This window comes from Ursus americanus, chromosome 1 (genome assembly GCF_024610735.1).
Source record: "Ursus americanus isolate L20-20 chromosome 1, mUrsAme1.1.p, whole genome shotgun sequence".
Lineage (NCBI taxonomy): Eukaryota > Metazoa > Chordata > Mammalia > Carnivora > Ursidae > Ursus > Ursus americanus.
The window spans coordinates 52,117,924-52,138,609 of NC_142127.1; the positions used below are offsets into that span (position 1 = coordinate 52,117,924).

The 20,686-nt window shown below is 47.4% G+C and overlaps 1 long non-coding RNA gene across 4 annotated transcripts in view; it reads left to right on the forward strand.

Moving 5' to 3' along the window:
- Window positions 1–14,987, forward strand: part of LOC148110762 (uncharacterized) — a 66,134-nt gene extending 51,147 nt beyond the window's left edge. For 2 of the 4 annotated variants that reach the window (XR_015724195.1, XR_015724193.1), the window contains one exon: window positions 10,902–11,994. This is a non-coding gene — a long non-coding RNA (uncharacterized LOC148110762). The other 2 variants (XR_015724196.1, XR_015724194.1) reach the window with 2 other exon arrangements.
- Window positions 14,988–20,686: the final 5,699 nt, after the last annotated feature.

Here is a 20,686-nt window from a genome sequence, read left to right on the forward strand (position 1 = left end):
TCAGGGCGTGATCCCGCCGTTATGGGATCGAGCCCCACATCGGGCTCCTCCGCTATGAGCCTGCTTCTTCCTCTCCCACTCCCCCTGCTTGTGTTCCCTCTCTCGCTGGCTGTCTCTATCTCTGTCAAATAAATAAATAAATAAATAAATAAAATCTTTAAAAATAAAAAAATAAAATAAAGTATTTATCGGGTGCATCTGCCTGGATCTGGTGGAAGAACATGCAACTTGTGATCTCAGGGTTGTGAATTCGAGCCCCACATTGGGTGTAGAGATGACTTAAAAATAAAATCTTAAAAAAATTATCAGAAATATTACTTGTCTCCATTTCATTTAGCTCTCTTGCTGTGATTCTGTCCTGTTCTTTCATTTGGGACATATCCCTCTGTTTCTTCATTTTGTCTAACTGTCTTTGTCTGTTTCTGTGTTAGGAAAGTCTGCTGTGTCTCCTGCTCTTGAAAGTAGTGGCCTTATGAAGAAGAGGTCCTGTAGTGCCCTGCAGTGCAATGTCCTGTGTTCCGCCCGAACCTGGCACTTCAAGGGTTTCTCCCATGTGTGTTGTGTGCACCTTACCATGTGGCTAAGTCGTCTGTGATGGCTCTCTGCCTATTGTGGATAGGGTTTGGTCCCTGTGTTTTTAGAGGGCCAGTCTGTAGCCACGGGCTTGAGTCAAGTCAGACCAGGTGTTTGCCAGAGATGTAGTAGCCCCAAAATGCAAGGAACTCTCCCTGTGTTGTCCCCTGAGAAGCTTTTGTGGATAGGCCAGGCCTGCAATCAGACCAACTGTCTGCTCCGAACCCACTGCTGGGGCCACAGTCTGACTAGCGTGTATGGTTATCTTCCCCTCTGCCCAAGGCAGGAGTCCCTTTGGAGTGGTGCTGGCCCCTGCTGGGGCTGCTTGCACACTGCCAGGCTTGTGGCACTGCTTCAGACAGGCTTTGACCAAAGGCATATTGGAGGATGCAGGTCTACAGGAGAACTCAGGGGCAGGGCGTGCAGTGCCAGAAGGTCCACCCTGGTCCCCTGTGGGAGGGAAGTTGCATCCGCCTGGGAAAACTGCCCAGGCTGGGGTGGAGGGGGCAAGTCTGCAGGAGAGCATAGGGGTAGGGTGTGCTGTTAGCTAGCTAGGTGGACAGTGTTGGTACTCTGTTGGTTCCCACAGGTGTCTGTGTATCTAGGCTGGGATGTGGGGGAGGGAAATGGTGCCCGTCAGCTCCTTTATTCTTGGAGAAGTCTCCCAAATTTCCCTGCCCCTCCAGCACATGCCCTGAGATTAGTAAACAAATCTCCCTCCTGTGTACCCCAGGCATTTTCCAACTGCTGTTTCTATGCTGTGTGTCCACAGGGCTGTTTGTTTTGCTGCCTCTTTAAGAATGGGGACTCAGGGGCGCCTGGGTGGCACAGCGGTTAAGCGTCTGCCTTCGGCTCAGGGCGTGATCCCGGCATTATAGGATCGAGCCCCACATCAGGCTCCTCTGCTATGAGCCTGCTTCTTCCTCTCCAACTCCCCCTGCTTGTGTTCCCTCTCTCGCTGGCTGTCTCTATCTCTGTCGAATAAATAAATAAAATCTTTTAAAAATAAAAAATAAAAAAAAAAAAAAAAGAATGGGGACTCAATTTCCTATCATTTTCCTGGCTCTGCCCGAGCCAAACTCACTGATTTTTAAAGTTCCAGGTGTTAAGTCCCACTGATTATAAAAAACTCAGGAAGCCAGGGGCGCCTGGGTGGCGCAGTCGTTGGGCGTCTGCCTTCAGCTCAGGGCGTGATCCCAGAATCCCGGGATCGAGTCCCACATCGGGCTCCTCCTCTGGGAGCCTGCTTCTTCCTCTCCCACTCCCCCTGCTTGTGTTCCCTCTCTCGCTGGCTGTCTATCTCTGTCAAATAAATAAATAAATAATCTTTAAAAAAAAAAAAAAAAACAACTCAGGAAGCCAGACCCCTTGGGCCTTCAAAGCCAAATGTTATGGGGATTCGTCTTCCACGTGTCGTGCTGGAGTGCCTGGGGTGCCTGGGGTAGGGTCTGTTTCTCTCCTTTCTCCATGCCAGTAGCATCTCTCCCTCCTGTGGCCAATTACAAAGGTCCTTTTGACTCCCAACACATCTGCCCTTCCCAACCTCTTCGATGTGGCCTCTACTCTACATTTAGCTGTGGGGAGTCTGTTTTGCCAGTCATTTTCTGGTTTATTTCTACCAATGTGGGTGTTATCTAGTTGTATCCATGGGATGAGATGAGCTCAGACTCTTCCTGCTCTGCTCCTTTAAGCCTCGTGCTCTTTAGTCTTCTCACTAGCTGGAATGCACATGACCCTGTTAGAAACCATATGTTGGAGGTGGAGGTGACTTTGCTTTCGACATCCTGGTCCTTGAATGACTTCATGGAGGAGGGTACCCATTGACTGTCACAACCCAGGTCTATTTCATGAGTGAGGACAAAACTTTCATTGGGTTAAGCCATTGAAATCCTTGGGTTTATTTATACAGTGGCTAGTGTTACTAGTATTACTACAAAACTTACTCCCTTCCATTGGGGTCCTTGAGTTAAGAATAAAGCCTAAAATATATACCATTGCAGAGGAAGGCAACAAGATTGGTATTGGAGGCTAACAAAATGAAAACCCATGTTATATAACAGCAAATTATTTAATAAAACTGTTGTCTTCAATTCCTTGGTGAGCAAAATGTCTACTGAGTCATGGCTCTAAAAGAGGTTGGAAAACCCAAAGATAGTGCCCATCAGTTCTTATTTGCTTTGCTTGTGTGTCAGCGTAAGAGTCAAGCTCAGGCAAGAATCGGCTGCTTTAAGAGGAGAAGTGAAAGGAAATAGAATGAGTCCAGAAATTCGGAGCCTTCTGCCTTGAAACCCAAAATATAAGTGATAACGTAGAAAAAAGGCTTTGAACAACAGAAGCCCATTAAGACTTCTTTTTAAGCAAATAGTGTCACCATTGCCATTTAAGGATGCTTTCTTCACACTCAAGACTGTTTTTTTCCAGATAGCTTCAAGATGGTTGCCATTAAGTTGAAGGAGAGAGGCATGGGGCTTAGGATGTAAAGAAGTAAATCAGGCTCGAGAGTTAGGTCTAGCGAAGAACGCTATGTGTGCATACTGGCACATGGAAATGACTGAAAACAATTATTTCAGAAGCTTACTAAGTGTTGGAAGGAATTGTATTGCCAAAGAGTTCTTGAACCCAGACTAGAAAAACTTAAGTTGTTAGGGCCTTAAAACAATGCTTGGGAGCCCATACGTGCTACAACAGCTGCACAGACTCCCAGAGAGGGCACTCTCCCCTCTGCCCACTTCGGATGTGGCCATGGAGGTGCACGGACAAGCAGGACTTGCAGGGGTGAGGGAGGAGCCGCAGAGAGCACCAGACAAGGGAGCTCCTCTCATAGATCAATCAGGGTCTAATCAAGGAACCATAGCAGACCCTCTCAGGTCCCTCCCTCCCCTGCCCCATAACCCCTTGTCTTTCACCTCTACTCTGAAAACTCTACCTACTGCCAGCACATGCCCAAGGGATTGCTTTTTCTGGCTATAGGAATACATGGGACAAGCTGGAAACGCAAAGAGCATTAATGGCTCCAGAAACAGCCCTCAACTGCTGGAGGTGGACACATACTCCAGTTTCCTAACCCTTCAGGTGGGGTAACTGAGGCACGCTCTATGCTGTGACTGAGAGTTCATCTAGGGGATGGAGTCCCCACTGTCCATAGTGGAAATGGCTGGACAGCCCTCCCTTTATTGGCTTCCTTCTCTTCTCTGTCTCACTTTGTTCACTCTTTACCTCCCAAATAGACCCCTTCCAGGGTCTGCTTCTGACGGAACTCTGATCAAGACTGAATGTCTCCCACTATCTGGGCAGGGGCTTCATAATGGCTTCACAATAATGTAAATGGGTACCTTTCCCACATTTCTACCATCTTACCAATTCTCTTCTATAGATGAACAGTTGAAACTATAGACTAAAAATTAATTAATTAAAACTGTTGTTATCCTCAGTAGTAAACCTGTTTTTTTCAAAATGTCTATTTAAGAATTCAGATTTATTATAGAAAAATTAAAAACAGATGAACAACAAGAAAAAATGTGTATCCATTATCCTTCTACCTAGAAATCTTCATGGTTAGTGGATTAGTTTTTATCTGTTCAGACCCATTCCATGCATTCATTTATTCACTCATTTTTCACTATCCCAGATCCTCACTTTGTTACTTTAAGTCAAAAGTCTTCTGGGGCGCCTGGGTGGCGCAGTCGTTGGGCGTCTGCCTTCGGCTCAGGGCGTGATCCCAGCGTTCTGGGATCGAGCCCCACATCAGGCTCCTCCACTAGGAGCCTGCTTCTTCCTCTCCCACTCCCCCTGCTTGTGTTCCCTCTCTCGCTGGCTGTCTCCCTCTGTCAAATAAATAAAATCTTTAAAAAAAAAAAAGTCTTTTTAATTTATAGGCTTTCATGGACTAACTACTGTTAAGGAAATGCTACTTTCAGGAAAATATTAATCTTTTTTTTTAGCTTTATTGAGGTATAGTGGACAAATAAAATTATAAAAAAGTTTAAATATACGATGTGATGATTTTTATATACCTATACTTTGTAAAATTCATTTATTATAAATATTTTTTTTTCTGGGACACCTGGCAGGCTCAGTCAGTGAAGTGTGCAACTCTGGATCTCAGGGTTGTGATTTCAAGCCCCACATCTGGTGTAGGGATTACTTTAAAAAAAAAAGTTGGGGCACCTGTGTGGCTCAGTCGATTAAGCGTCTGCCTTTGGGTCCCTGCCCAGGGTTCTGAGATCGAGCCCTACATCGGGCTCTCTGCTCAGCAGGGAGTCTGCTTCTCCTTCTCCATCTGCGCACCCCCTCCCCCCCGCTTGTGCTCTCTCTCTCTCAAATAAATAAATGAAATCTTTTTTTCTTTCTTTTTCTTTTTTTTTTTTTTAAAGATTTCATTTATTTATTTGACGGAGAGAGAGACAGCCAGTGAGAGAGGGAATACAAGCAGGGGGAGTGGGAGAGGAGGAAGCAGGCTCCCAGCAGAGGAGCCCGATGTGGGGCTCGATCCCAGAACGCCAGGATCACGCCCTGAGCCAAAGGCAGACGCTCAACGACTGCGCCACCCAGGCGCCCCAAATAAATAAATAAAATCTTAAAAAAAAAAAAGTTAAAAAAATTTTTTTCCTTGGGCATTGTACCAAGCACAGTTCTAGATGAAGATTTCTGTTCCTCAAGAAAAATGCATTCAAATGAACAATATGTACATACATAATATATATAATTATGATTATACATATTATATATATAATTAAAAAATAAATTGTTTAGTATCTTATCATAAAAATGCTATGGAAAAAAGAAAGATAGAGCAGGGTGAGGGGAATCAGGATGGCTAGAGAGGGGATCGCAACATGGAAACATGAGGGTTAAAACACCCTCAGCGAGCGTGAGGCATTTGAGCAAGGACTCAAAGGAGGTGCGGGTCTCTATGGGGTGCACACTCCAGGCAGAGTGAACAGCAGCAGAAGTCCCTAAGGAGAGTGGACCCCGTGTGCTCCTGACATCGCAAGGAGGCCAGCCAGGCTGGAGCAGAGTGAGTGATGGGGAGATGGCTAGGAGGTGATGTCGGAGGGCAGCTGGGAAAGAGAGGACACAGTGTGTCTTGTAGACTTCTACTCTGTGCAGGACCGGGAGCCTCTGCAGGGTTTTGACCAGCAGTGACGTGATCTGACGTACATTATTAAAGGATCACTCTGGCTTCTGTGGTGGCAAGAGACTGTAGGGGAGACAGCGGAGGTGCTACTGCAGTAACCCAGGTCGTGGGTGGGGGCAGAGAGGACCACAGTGTTGCAGGGAGGGTGATGAGCAGTAGTTGGGTTTGGGAAATAGATTTTGACACAAGGCTAAAAGGATTTCCTGAAGGATTGGATCTGGATACAAAAGAAAGGATGATGATTGCAGATGATTTGCAGGGTTCTGGCTTGAGCATTGGAAAGGATTTAGGTGCCAAAGAGTGGATTAAGGAAGACTGTGGCTGGAGCAGGTTAAATGGGGAGGAGGGTCATAAGTTCTGTTAGGGACATGCTGAGTTTGAAATGTCTATGAGAAACCTGAGTAGACAGTTGGATTTATGGGTCAGGAGTTTAGGAGAGAGATCTAGGCTAGGGCAGATGGGGCTTAAAGCCATGACTGGATATGGTCACAGGAGCGAGTATAGGCAGGGAAGAGAAGAGAACTAACATTAAAAAGCTGGGAAGAGGGGTGCCTGGGTGGCTCAGTCGGTTAAGCATCTGCCTTCAGCTCGGGTCATGATCTCAGGGTCCTGGGATGGAGTCCCGCATCGGGCTGCCTGCTCAGTGGGAAGTCTGCTTCTCCCTCTGCCCCTCACCCCGCTCATGTTATATCTCTCAAATAAATAAATAAAATCTTAAAAAAAAAAAGTTGGGGAGAATAGGAGGAATGCAGAAAAGCCTGAGAAAGCAGAAGCAATGAGGCAGGAGATCCCAGAGGGTGGGGTTCTGGAAGCCAGAGGAAGAACTCATACAAGGAGGGAGCAGCCGCTGTGTTAGATGCTGCTGAGGGAGCCCATGACATGAGGACAGCGATGACTCTGGGTTTAGCAATATGGAGGCCACTGGTGACCTTGAGACACACAAAACCTGACTGGAGTAGGTTTAAGAGGGGAGCAATTAGAGCAGCCTTACTGAAAGGGAAACAAAGAAATGAGGTGGTGGGGAAATAGAGCCAACATAAGTCTTTCTACTATGGGCCCTTTTGGAAGGGGGATGGGAAAAATAACAGCATATTTGCATGATGATCGTAATGATCCAACAGTAACAATCAAATAAATTGATTACATAGTAGGGAGCTGGAAGAAAACACCCATAAACATGTTTTCAAAAATGGGGTTTACTGGGGTGCCTGGGTGGCGCAGTGGTTAAGCGTCTGCCTTCGGCTCAGGGCGTGATCCCGGCATTCTGGGATCGAGCCCCACATCAGGCTCTTCCGCTATGAGCCTGCTTCTTCCTCTCCCACTCCCCTTGCTTGTGTTCCCTCTCTCGCTGGCTGTCTCTATCTCTGTCAAATAAATAAATAAAATCTTTAAAAAAAAATGGGGTTTACTGTAAGTACCTTTCTGTAACTTACAATGTATATAATAAATATGTTCCTAGTCAAATAGTATGGCCTCACATTGTCATTTTTAATGGCTCCAGAATATTCTGTTTTTTGAGAGTACCATAATTTGTTGTGTTGTTTTTTTTTTAAGATTTTTTATTTACTTGACAGAGAGAGACAACCAGCAAGAGAGGGAACACAAGCAGGAGGGTGGGAGAGGAAGAAGCAGGCTTCCAGCAAAGGAGCCTGACGTGGGGCTTGAACCCAGAACGCCGGGATCACGCCCTGAGCCGAAGGCAGACGCTTAACGACTGCACCACCCAGGCGCCCCGAGAGTACCATAATTTGTTTAACCAACCTCTTATCATTGGCTCTTTGGATGGTTTCCATTTTTATTTTTACTTTTTTGATTTTATAAACAATCATGCAGGAAACATCCTTATAAATCAGTCCGATTTTCTGATTGTTGCCTTAGGATAAGCTCCCAAAAGTGGAAGTGCTGGAGAAGAAACAAACATTGTATTATATTGTATTGTATTGTATTTTTAAGATTGCATTTATTTATTTGCCAGAGAGAGAGCACAAGCAGGGGGAGTGGGAGAGGGAGAAGCAGACTCCCCACTGAGTAAGGAGCCTGATGTGGGGCTTGATCCCAGGACCCTAAAATCAGGACCTGAGCCAAAGGCAGACGCTTAACTGACTGAGCCAGCCAAGCATCCCAAGTGAAACATTTTAAATAATTTTAATGCATATCAGTCTGGCCAGAGGTTTATCAATCTTATTAATTCTTTCAAAGAACCAGCTCCTAGTTTCGTTGTTCTGTTCTACTGTTCTTTTGGTTTCTATTTCATTGATTTCTGCTCTAATCTTTATTATTTCTCTTCTCCCAAGGGTTTAGGCTTTATCTGCTCTTCTTTCTCCAGCTCCTTTAGGTGTAGGGTTGGTTTGTGTATTTGAGACTTTTCTTGTTTCTTGAGGAAAGCCTGTACTGCTATATACTTGCCTCTTAGGGTCGCCTTTGCTGCATCCCACAGGTTTTGAACAGTTGTGTTTTCATTTTCATTTGTTTCCATGAATTTTTAAAATTCTTCTTTAATTTCCTGGTTGGCCCGTTCATTCTTTCATAGGATGCTCTCTAGCCTCCATGTATTTGCATGCTTCCCAACTTCCCTCTTGTGCTTGAGTTCCAGTTTCAAAGCATTGTGATCTGAAAATATGCAGGGAGTGATCCCAGTCTTTGGTATCTGTTGGGACCTGATTTGTGACCCAGGATGTGATCTATTCTGGAGAATGTTCCATGTGCACTTGAGAAGAATGTGCATTTTGTTGCTTTGGAATATTATGAGGGTATCTGTGAAGTCCATCTGGTCCAGTGTGTCATTCAAAGTCCTTGTTTCCTTGTTGATCTTTTGCTTAGATGATCTGCCCATTGTGATGAGGGGGGTGTTAAAATCCCCTACTATTATTGTATTATTGTCAGTGTCTTTCTTGGATTTTGTTATTAATTGGCTTATATAATTGGCTGCTCCCATGTTAGGGGCATAAATATAAAAAAATGAAATCTTGCCATTTGCAGTGACGTGGATGGAACTAGAGGGTATTATGCTAAGCAAAATAAGTCAATCAGAGAAAGACAATTATATGATTTCACTGATATGTGGAATTTAAGAAACAAGGCAGAGGATCATAGGGGAAGAGAGGAAAAAATGAAACAAGACGAAACCAGAGAGGGAGACAAACCATAAGAGACTCTTAATCTCAGGAAACAAACTGAGGATTGCTGGACGGGAGGGGGGTGGGGAGATGGGGAGACTAGGTGATGGACATTGGGGAGGGTATGTGTTGTGGTGAGCACTGTGTGTTACGTAAGACTGATGAATCACAGACCTGTACCCCTGAAACAAATACTACATTATATGTTAATAATAAAAAATAAATTAAAAAATAAAATAAATCTCCCCCCCAAATTTAATGCATATCAGAGAGCCCAAATTTCCTTTTTAGAATCGATCCAAGTCATTTGGGCTAATCCTTTATCACAGTTATATTTTTATATTATACCTATTTTATACTGTTACATTTGTGTGATGAACTGATTAATGTCTGCCTCCCCTACTAGACAGTAGACCAGTGGGGGGTAGGGGTCAGCACCTTTTTTGCTCACTGCTGTACGCTCAGCTTCCGGCCCGAGCCTGCCATTATAGTAGGCATTGAGTCGGTGCGGGTTCGGGAGTGAACGACAGAATGTAAAGCCTAATTCAGTGATGAGGGTAGAAGACCACACGGGATAATGTCACGTGGGGGTAGAATGAGGTGTGACTATCACCCCCAGTGCCTTGCCGAGTACCTGGTTCATAGCTATAAATGTGTTTGTAATTGACTGAATCATGGATGAACGAGGTTATCACTTTTATAAAAGTCCACCTTCTGGTGTGGATTAATGAGTGGAATGGTAATAGATCCTCCCCCAGGTCACTTCTTTGGAGAAAACACTGAGTCTGCACCTATATTTTGGCGCAGCTCTCAGTAGCCTGGCCCCCACAGCCAAACAAATCCTCCCTTTTTCCAGTGCGGAGCACCTTCTTCCAGTGGCCAGCAGATGGCAACAGTCGGCCACTGAAGCGAGAGCAGAGCGCCCGAGACCCTCTGGCTGGACAGTCTGGGCTGGAGCACTGGCTGCTGTCCCTGGGCTTTGTCGGGCACTGGTCACTCGGAAATGCCCTGCAGGCCAGCCTGGAAGGCTCTTTCCCGGGAGGCAGGCTGCTCAGGTGCATTCCCGGGGACCCTAGGAGCAAGGGTCTTCCTTCAAGTGTCAAGAAAGAGGGGTCAGTTCTCAGCCTCTAAGAGTCCAACACTGCGTTACAGGACGTTACGCATGTTACAGGATTTACATTTCCAAAGAGCTCTGTACTGGACAGTTCAAGAGCCAAAAAACTGCATTTGAAAATCCGGACTTCTTCAGACTTTGAGAGATTTTATCCAGTTCACATGAAGTGACCTGCCTCTGTCATGGTCTCAGTCTGTCTAAAATAATCAGTTTCTATTAATTTTTTTTTCAGCCCAGCTCAGTGCCATGCAGACAGGCTGGGTTTTTTTAAAGATGTATTTATCTGACAGACAGAGAGAGAGAGTGCAAGCAGGGGGAGCAGCAGAGGCAGAGGGAGAAGCAGGCTCCCTACCGAGGAGGGAGCCCGACATGGGACTAGCACCCAGGACCCCGCGATCATGACCTGAGCTGAAGCCATGGTCGAGTGTGAGCCGTGCCTGTAAGACAAAGCAGAGCTCGCAGAATCTGAAGCAGGGCCTTGGCCCCTGCAGCTCCAGGGTCTAACCACTTGACTGACTCAGGAAATGCTTTGGTGGCAAAATTCTTCTGCAGCCGGCATCTTGTTCTCGGGGACAGACACAAGAACAATAGGTGGGATACAAAATCCGACGTGTCGTACCCCTGCCCTCTGCCTGTAATGAGGGGCGTGTTTTGAATTTTGTCACACAGATACTGGTAATAGCAATCGGAGGAAAACTAAAGCAGCTCGGTAGGCCAGGCTGAATGACAGATGAAGAACGGAGGCAGAGAAAAGAGGGAGTGGGAGAGAAGCCTCAGGCTGGGTCTCCAGAGCATGAGGGGAAACAGAAGCCGGAGAGCCAGTCAGAGAACCAGAGACGGAAAGACAGGTGCAAACAGTATCTTTCAGGAGTTTGCTGGATATTTAAAACACACTCCTACCTTTGGCATTTTCTCAAGAGACAGAAACATTTGAATTGTTCTCAATTATATTTTTCTGCAGGTCTGAACCAGTGCCAAGACTAGACCCTGTAGGATCCTGGGTTTACATCGGTTATATAAGCAAACCAGTTTTTGCTGTGATCTGGAAGAGTCAAAACCATGAATGTTTTTCAGCTTCTATTTTGTCAGCTGCTTGACTTTCTATTCTGAGAGGTGCTAACTGTTAAACATTGTTATTCACTTGTGTTCCCTAAATAACTTTTAATTAGTTTTAATTTGGACCAAGAATGTTCTACTGTTGACACAATGACAGGAATTATCAAAAATAAAACTAATAAAGAACTCACTTCAGAAAAAACTTGCACTGATATTACAATATTTTTAGATGTCTATCTCAGCAGAGACACAGCTAATTTACATTTTTAAATTTTATTTTTTGATGACTTTCCTCAAAGCCATAATCACATTGGTAAAAAGGTCACCAAAACATTATTTTTCACCTTGCATGCATTTTTCACAGTGGAATTTTTCTATTATTTTTCAGTGGAATGAATGCTTGGTGCAAGAAATGTAACCAAATCAGTAACTGGATGTAATCTTTAAAGCCCTGTGTTTTGCTGGATAGTGACTATTTATTACACAGTGAAAAATGAGGAGCAGTAATCCTTTCACTTTAAAAATTGCCAAAGAATGGGTGCCTGGGAGGCACAGTCGATTAAGTGTCTGACTCTTGGCCTTGGCTCAGGTTGTGATCTCAGGGTCTTGAGATCGAGCCCCGTGTCAGGCTCCACACTCAGCCAGGAGTCTGCTTGAGATTTTCTCTCTCTCCTCCCTCTGCCCATCCCCATTCTCATGCACTCTCTCCCTCAAATAAATAAATAAATCTTTTAAAGAAAATAAAATAAAAATTGCCAAAGAAAAGTTTGTCATGCCTCTCAGAATATCATAAAGCAGACAGTACAAGGAATTCAAAAATAGTGTTGGAGTTTTTCAGTCAAATCCCCCCTCTTCCCTCAGTTGTCCCCTAATCATTAGGGCATGATTCTAACAAAGCCTCAAACATTCCTTTGTCTGAAAAAAGTGACCCACTATCAAAGAGCTAGTAATCTTGAGGTCAGCCCCTTGTCTTTTCCACAGTGAATAAAACTTTCTGAATCCAGCAGGGTGAAAATCTGGCAAAAGTCAAAGAGAATTTCTGATCCATCAATGAAACACGCCACAAGAACCCTGCAGATGACACCAAGCTCGCTCCAGTTGAGTTCAAAACCCAACGAAGACGTCAATGCGTGGGCGGGTTTCTTTGGTGAGAGCAAGCCTGTGATATGTGAGCTAAATGTCCAAGTGTGGCCACCAGCTGTGCTCTCGTTTCCAGGCTCATCTTCATCGTCTCCTTAAGTACTTCTTAATTTGGTTTCGGGACCACTTAGCTACTTGCAGGTGAGCAGGATGGGCTTGCGTGTTCTGCACAACTGGCAGGATTATTTGGGATTCTGTAGTTCAGTGACAAGAGTCGGCATGCGCTTGAACATTTAGAGGGTTTTTCCTTATCTTTCTGTTTTAGAGGCCTGATGACAAAATAAAACATTTGTCAGCTTCATTGTTACCTAGCTAGACTTTAAAAGATTGGCTAGCCAAGACCGAATTTTATTCAAGCACCATTTTATCTGTCATACTAATTTTAAGGACGTTAGCCCGTTCTATGGCCGTGATCGGGACTATTTAAATGGCCAGCGTCTGTGTGTTCTTTCTGTGTGCCGACCTGATGAGTTAGTCACAATTCTGGGCACACTGGGGGGCCTCCGGGGTATCTGGAGCTCCTCGATAGATATGTGCATCTGTCTGGAGCTTCAATTTTACTTGAAGATTTGGAGGGAAAAAAATTAATCAATTTAACCATTTATTTAATGTGCTGCCAATTCTTTAATTTGCTGTGAAGCAAACAAAATTATGCATTAGCTATGTTCTGACTAAAACCCAAAAGTTGTCTGATACTTACAGTGATAGAATAACAACTTGTAAACCAAGAAGTGTGTCTGTTTAGCTGTCAGAATTCCAGCCAGAAGCCAACTAGGGATGCTGAGAAAAAAGTAGGATGACACTGGTCCTGGGAGGGTGATGGGGCATGACCCCACTGGGCTGCCAGGTGAGGCAGGACAAAGCCTCCTGCTCCCATCTCCTGTCTACGTCGTATGTGGTTGGACAGGAACTCTAAGGACTATTGGAAGAAGGAAAAGGAAACCTCTGATCCAAGGGAACAGGACCCATCGTGTTAGGTGAGATCCTGGAAAACCTGGAGCAGCTGAATGTGGGCGGCATGGTTAAGGAAGTGTCCCCCTACCTCAGCAAAGACTGCACTGGGCAGTAGCTCTCTGAGGTACAAAGACATCCTCCAAGAACAGCACCCAAGACTCTCCCTGACCTGGCCATGGCACCTCCCGACTCCCTGTGCCGGGGTCTCTACCTTTAATGAAGACCACCCTTGAGCACCCCATCAGTGGGCCTCCTACCCCTCCCCAGCCTGCCTGCTGTGGGCAGTGCGGCCTTGCTCAGGTCCAGTCCTAGCCTGTGAGCGAGCTCCCGCCCTTGACCCTGGTCCAGGCTTCCAGTTCCTGTCTTCATGTGACCCACTCCCAGGACTGCAGACTGGGTCCAACCAATGAAGAATTTAAAGCCTGATTTTTCTGTGAAGATAAATACAAATGCAAAATTCACGTGGATGTCTGAGATACAAGACCTCGGATGGGATGGGCGCTGTTCACGATCCCTTTGAACAGTTCCTCAGCCCCTTGGGAATGCATTGGCCCTCCTCTGCCATTGGAGTGTCACCAGCAGACAGATTTGAGAAGCCCGGCTCTGAGAAGCGTCACTACGAGGTGAAGGAGACAGCCCACATGGGAAGTCCTCCCTCAAAATCGGAAACCGTGCTCTTCGGAGGCCACGTGGAAATTCCATACAGTTCCAGACCCTTGGCCTCCTAACTGAGCGTGATGCAATGCCTTTACTCCCCCTTCCTAATCCGTGCAAAATGCCGGAGGAATAAAACCAGTTTTGTTTCTTAATGGCTCATAAAATGTGCCAGTTTTGTATAGGCTGCTTTTTTCTATTTTTCTGTAAAATCGTTTTCAGAAGCATTTAAAGTTGTTTGTGAAATTCGACTTTATGTTGCCTATTTTTCATTTCAAGAAAGATAGAGGCAGCTCTGGCTGATGCCGGGGAACCTGAGCTCAGAGAGCACGATGTAGGGTCCAGGGGCCTCCCGGCTTCGACAGGATGCTCGTAGCACAGCCCCTGCGTCCTCGGCTCCATCGCCCCCCGCCCCCCCCCCCTCGCCCGTGCAGACACGGAAGAGCCTCTCTGAGCACGAGGCCATCACTCTGGAAGGGACCGAGGTGTCAGGGAGGGGGCCTCCTTGTCCTAGACAAACAACAGCTGCCCCATTACCTGGCCTTTTCCTCTTTTCTCCTGCCCGGAGGGCTTTCAGGATACATCTTGAGTGGGCAGAAATGCCCCACAAGGGGTCTCTAATTTGAGATCTGATTGCGATAGTCTGGTTCCAGCCAGGCCAGTTCTAGGTCTAATTCAATGAATTCTGGATGAAGTTTGAAGGATCTGACCCTTCCCAGACAGCCCCTCAAGCTCTGCCTCTTAAAAATAAAATATCCCAGAGACCGATCTTTGGCATGTGTTTCCTAGAGAAGAAAACTGGCAAATTCGGAGGATTGTACTTCTGTATCTGTTTCTATTCTGGCAGCTAATTAGCGTGTCAGTTAGGAGGCTTTTGTGCATTTATTACAACTGTCACCTTAAGAGCATGTTTACAGGGTCCTGGCTCTGAGACAAACACCCCCGTACCCCCGGTTGCACAGGGCTTGTGTGTCCCTTTTGCCCTAAACCAGAGCCTTCTCTTGTATCATATGCGTGAGCCCTGATACCTTGCAGATGGAAATTCATCCCTGAGATGAAGAGAGATCATCTGCCACTTCCCAGATGGCTTTAGGAAGGGCAAAGAAAGATTCAGAGGAACTAAGCTAAGGAAGTGAGAACAAGGGAATCCATTTGGGTTAATTCTAAGGGACACATCAGGGAGCTTCCTGGTAGTATGGCCTGAATCACTCAATGGGACTTGGGGAAAATAACCTATGCCTACAAGGAGAGGCCAAAGGAAAAAGTTGGCTGCCTGGGGGGGTTGGTGTGGGGGCTGAAGACGTGGGGTGAGGGTGGGGAGCTGGAGGACAAAGCAGACTGGGATCAAGGGGTACACTGAGCAAGCCAGGCAGTGTTGGACCTGTGACCATGCCGTGTTTATCATGTCCTGCCTTTTCTCCCACTTCAAAGACAGTGACCTGGAGGAGAACGGGATGCGTGCATGCCCTTTGGCTCTCCTGGCCACCCCCAGGGACAGGAGGCAAGGACTACTTGTTTGCAGGCATAAATTCTCATGTTTTAGTTTTAAAACTCCATTTCCTCACCCCAAAATTACGCATGGTGTGTGTTCATGGTGTGCCTTTGTGCTCTCTGATTTTGCCTTTCCAAAGCCAGGCTCTTCTCCAAAAATCCATTCTGGCAGGAGATCAAGGGAGGACCCAGTGCTCTCCAGCTAATGATAGAATTCTGAAGTGAAGCTCTCCCAGCATCACCCAGAAAAAACCCAGAATTGGCAATCTGGCTCTGACGACAGCAGCATATGTCCCCGCACAGGCCGTGCACCCTGTCCGAGCTCCAGCTCTGTCCCTGGCCGGCAGAGGGACTCGCTTGGGCCTGGCCTGGGCAGATGGTGCCTGGTCCGACCTGCCCCCCCCCCCCCCCGCTCTTCTCCATTGTCTCTGGCGCGCCGCTCAGCGCAGCCCACTCCCAGCCCTCCCTGTGGCCCCGGAGCCGCAGCCTTGCCCCTTGCCCCTGTGACGGGGCTGCGGTTTGCTGCTTCTGACAGATTCCTCCCCGACAGGCAAGATGAAAGGCAGGAAGTGTGCAGTTCCAGTTCCCACAGCAGGAGTGGTTTGGCCACACTGTATGGCATTTACGGTCCCGTCGCAGGCTCTGGGAGGCTGACCTCAGGCCCAGGACTGGTCTGGCGTTGCACACACGGGGTGCTGCTCGCCCTGCGTGGAGCCGCTCCTCGCCACTGCCTGACCACCCAGCCATCTCCTCAGAAGCTCACTCCCCCAGGGGTCCCCTACTGCCCGAGGGCCCTGCCGTAGAGAGAGCCCCGCCCTAGAGAGAGCCCACTTCCTCCCAGGCCACTCCCAGGCCCTGGTGGCCTGTTTCTGAGCCATTAAGTGGAGCTTTCCCTGCTTTTTCCATTTCCCTGTGAACAGGAAAGTGCCTCCAGCTCTTCCAAGCAGAGGACTGGAAACCCCCAGTATTCTAAAAAAGTGGCAGAAAAATAAACTCCAAATGGATGAAAGACCTCAATGTGAGACAGGAATCCATCAAAATTCTAGAGGAGAACATAGGCAACAACCTCTACGACATCGGCCAAAGCAACTTTTTTCATGACACATCCCCAAAGGCAAGAGAAACAAAAGATAAAATGAATTTATGGGACTTCATCAAGATTAAAAGTTTCTGCACAGCCAAGGAAACAGTCAGAAAAACTAAGAGGCAGCACACGGAATGGGAGAATATATTTGCAAATGACACTACAGATAAAGGACTGGTATCCAAGATCTACAAAGAACTTCTCAAACTCAATACACGAGAAACAAATAAACAAATCAAAAAATGGGCAGAAGATATGAACAGACACTTTTCCAATGAAGACATACAAATGGCTAACAGACACATGAAAAAATGTTCAAAATCATTAGCCATCAAGGAAATTCAAATCAAAACCACACTGAGATACCACCTTACGCCAGTTAGAATGGCAAAAATAGACAAGGCAAGAAACAACAATTGTTGGAGAGGATGTGGAGAAAGGGGATCCCTCCTACATTGTTGGTGGGAATGCAAGTTGGTACAGCCACTCTGGAAAACAGTGTGGAGGTCCCTTAAAAAGTTAAAAATTGAGCTACCCTATGATCCAGCCATTGCACTACTGGGTATTTACCCCAAAGATACAGACGTAGTGAAGAGAAGGGCCATATGCACCCCAATGTTCATAGCAGCAATGTCCACAATAGCTAAATCGTGGAAGGAGCCGAGATGCCCTTCAACAGATGACTGGATTAAGAAGTTGTGGTCCATATATACAATGGAATATTACTCAGCTATCAGAAAGAACGAGTTCTCAACATTTGCTACAACATGGACAGCACTGGAGGAGATAATGCTAAGTGAAATAAGTCAAGCAGAGAAAGACAACTATCATATGATTTCTCTCATCTATGGAACATAAGAACTAGGATGATCAGTAGGGGAAGAAAGGGATAAAGAAAGGGGGGGGTAATCAGAAGGGGGAATGAAACATGAGAGACTATGGACTATGAGAAACAAACTGAGGACTTCAGAGGGGAGGGGGGTGGGGGAATGGGATAGACCGGTGATGGGTAGTAAGGAGGGCACGTATTGCATGGTGCACTGGGTGTTATACACAACTAATGAATCATCGAGCCTTACATCGGAAACCGGGGATGTACTGTATGGTGACTAACATAATATAATAAAAAATCATTAAAGTAAAAAAAAAAAAAAAGTGGCAGAAATTGACCCACTGAGACACAAAGCAAAAGGAAAAAAAAGAAAAAGGCAAGGCCTTGCTGTGTTCTCTGAGTGACCACTGGCCCTTCCTGCAATCACCCCGGTCGGCTAGAGGATTCTTCTATAAACACACCATCTTTCCCATAAGACATAAGTAAGCCTCGCTTCCACCCACACTCAGGATGTTAGAGCTTTGGAAGAATGATTTGTTCTGGACCAGAAAAAGAACTTGCAGGAAGAATGCCATGTCTCTTCCTCCAGGTGTGTGCCACGTGGCTGCGTTACGGGGGTAGTGGGGACTGTAAGTGTCCGCTTCCTGGCTTTGGTGCAGTTAAACCAAACCCTCCACCGTTAGGCTGCAGGAAGAGCGTGTGCGCACTTCATTTCCTCAGGGACGGTTTTTTAAAAGTGGCTCTGCCGCACCTGATCACAATCAGATGTGTTCCACGGGAAGCGGGCAATTGGAAAGTGCAGCAAAGCCTGCTCACGCGGCCCCCAGATAGAGCTTCCACTTCTTCTTGTTCAGCAGGAGCCACTGAAGACAGGTGCTCAGGGACGGTAGTGTGCTTTGGTGCCTTTGTCTGGGGCAGCTCGTTAAGGTAGAGACCACCTCAGCGTTGACAGGACAACCCTTCCCGTGTGTTCCAGGAGAACGTAATTGACTACAAAACCTTTTTTCGATGTCACCACTGCCAGATACAAACCCAATTAGCAGCAGAGTTAACTCAGATGCATCCTGGGAACAAGGAAATCTCACGTTCTACAGCTAGTCAGACCCCTGGAATGCTGACACGTGTGGATGTTGCCGGGAAGGTGGGATCCTGGGGACCCCAGGGGGCTGCTCTCAGAGCCCACACGTTCCTTGGTTGGCACAGCCTTCCGTGCTGGAGGGATCCCACATCGGGCACTAACAGTCAGAGCCTGGCTCCTGTCTGCTCAACGTCCCTGTGGGGGGAGCATCGCACTTTTATTCTGAAGCCAGGGATACTCAAAAGAAGTCATCCAGGTCTTAATTCGAGTACGGCCCACGACCCCCTCCACATCTCTGGGTGGATTTAAGAAACCTTTTCTTTCTTGTTATTTGAAACTTCTCCCGAGGGCTAAGGAATCATACATTCAGACTCTACTGAGTAAAAGCAAACAAGTCATTTCAAGGCACAGAAGGAGGCTCGGGCCCAGCCCTGCCTCACTTTAAATAAGTGACATTGCCAGGCAGGTGTTCAGAGCACGGGTGGAGGGAGAACTACCAATGCAGGAGAGCAAGCACATGAAACGCGTGCCTCGTTTGCTGATTATTATAATGGGATCATGGTGATTACTAACATGGCGGTGTAGGCTATAATACCGGACTGTAACTCTAGGCTCTGGGCACCTGGCTTTTAGTAATAAAAGTCCCATTTGGAAGTACCTCGTGACTGAAGCAGCTGAGCTTGCATCCATCAGTCAGAAGCCACACAAAAGGCTATGTGGGGGCTCCTCAGGATGGCATGCTTTCGGGTGCCCTCAGCAGCCCGGAGGACACATTACTCCTCAGTCTGTTTGGCTGACTGTTGGGGAAAGGCCCTATGATGTAGAGGAAGCTCAGCTGTTGGGGTTGAATGGCAGGACTGGCGCTCGATTTGGAGGCTTTTCTCCTTCCCTTTTGCCATGTGCTGTGCTCGCTTGGTCTAGCGGAAGGGGTCTACTCTGGCCTGGGGCAGGCAGAAAGCACTTAGAAAGAAGTAGGATGGAAGTCTCTGGAATCAGAGCCCCAGAGGCCCGGGGAATCAGCCGGAGCTCTCACCTGTAAGCAGTAGAAACCAACCCCGGCTGATTTAAGCAGAAGCAGGTGTGTTGAATGGTGATGGGGTGGCTCAGAATTACAGGAAGGACAGCAGAGCGAGCCTAGGAAGAAGGAGGCATGAAGTTCTGCCCAGCCAGGCCCACCCAGGACGGCTGGGCATCGCAGCCCCTCCAGGTCCCACTGGGGCTGGGGCGGGGGCTGAAACAGCTGCCTTTGAGCCCCTGAAGGCCCAGGACTCCCCTCCCCCCACAGTGCCCCTCCAGGGTCCTGCCCCCTCACAGCTCTGGCTCCTCACTCAAGCCCGGGGGTAACACACAGCCACACACCTGAATTCGATGCAGACTCTCCCAGTTTCCAGAAGGGAAACTGCTGACTGCGTTTTTATCATCCATGGCCTGTGATGAAGGTGAAAGGAGACCATGTCGTCCTGCCCTCAGAGGTTTTTCCCTCCTGTTCTGTACCCTGTTGGCTTTGGTCCAAACTTGACATTCTACTTGATGGGTATCGAGACTGTTGCCATTTATGTATTTCTCCTTGGACTCTCCATAGGGAGAGAGGGGGTGTGAGGCACAATCAGATGTGCCATTGCTCTGGAGAAAGCTGAGAGGAGCACAGGGTGGACCTAGGAGCTAACCTAAGTGGCCAAGGCCACGGTGAGACTTGGTTAGAAAATGCTAAGCACCTGTCGAAATTCTCGGGCCCACCATGTGAAATAGCTTTAGCTGGGGTCTGAAGCTCCCACGAGGAGCCGGAGAACCTCCACAGCCATGCAGGTGGAGCGGTGGAAGCCAGGCAGAGTTTCTCCTGCAACAAGGTAGGAAGAAAATGGAGTGGGCTGGAGGATGCTGGGAGATTCTGAAAGATTATAACTAGACTTCTCTGTTTATCTTCTCCCCAGCTCTGCAGCCGGTCTGCAGTTAGGATAAATTCAGCACAGGAGGAAAAGGCAGCATTTCCTCCCCCTCTCCTCCCATTTTAGGTGAGAGGAGGAGGTGGCATGGGGGATAGAGAAAGATCTGGCATGCTCGCCAGCTGGTGCTGCGGCTGGGCTGAACAGAGTGAGCTTACTCTGCGCCCCCACAGAGAGGGGCCCTCTCTCTTTTATCCTTGTCCCCAGTGCCTTGGAAATCGGGATGGTATCGGGCATGGAGGGAATAGGTAGCCCCCCACACGGTGTGATCCAAGGGTCCCCGCAGCCGGTATGCCCCAAGCAGAGCCCCATCGACCCGGCTCAGGGCATGCAGCCCCCCACGGGGGCCACATTTTTGGAGGATGGTTTTGCTTTCAGAAGGGCCCAGAAGTTGAAATGTAGTCATGTTGTCTGAGCACAGTAATATCTAAGCAGCTCCATCCTGTCCACAGGGCCAGTCATCAGCTTCCTGAGGGCTGGGCTGTGGGGCAGTTCTAAGGCTGGGAGCCGGAGA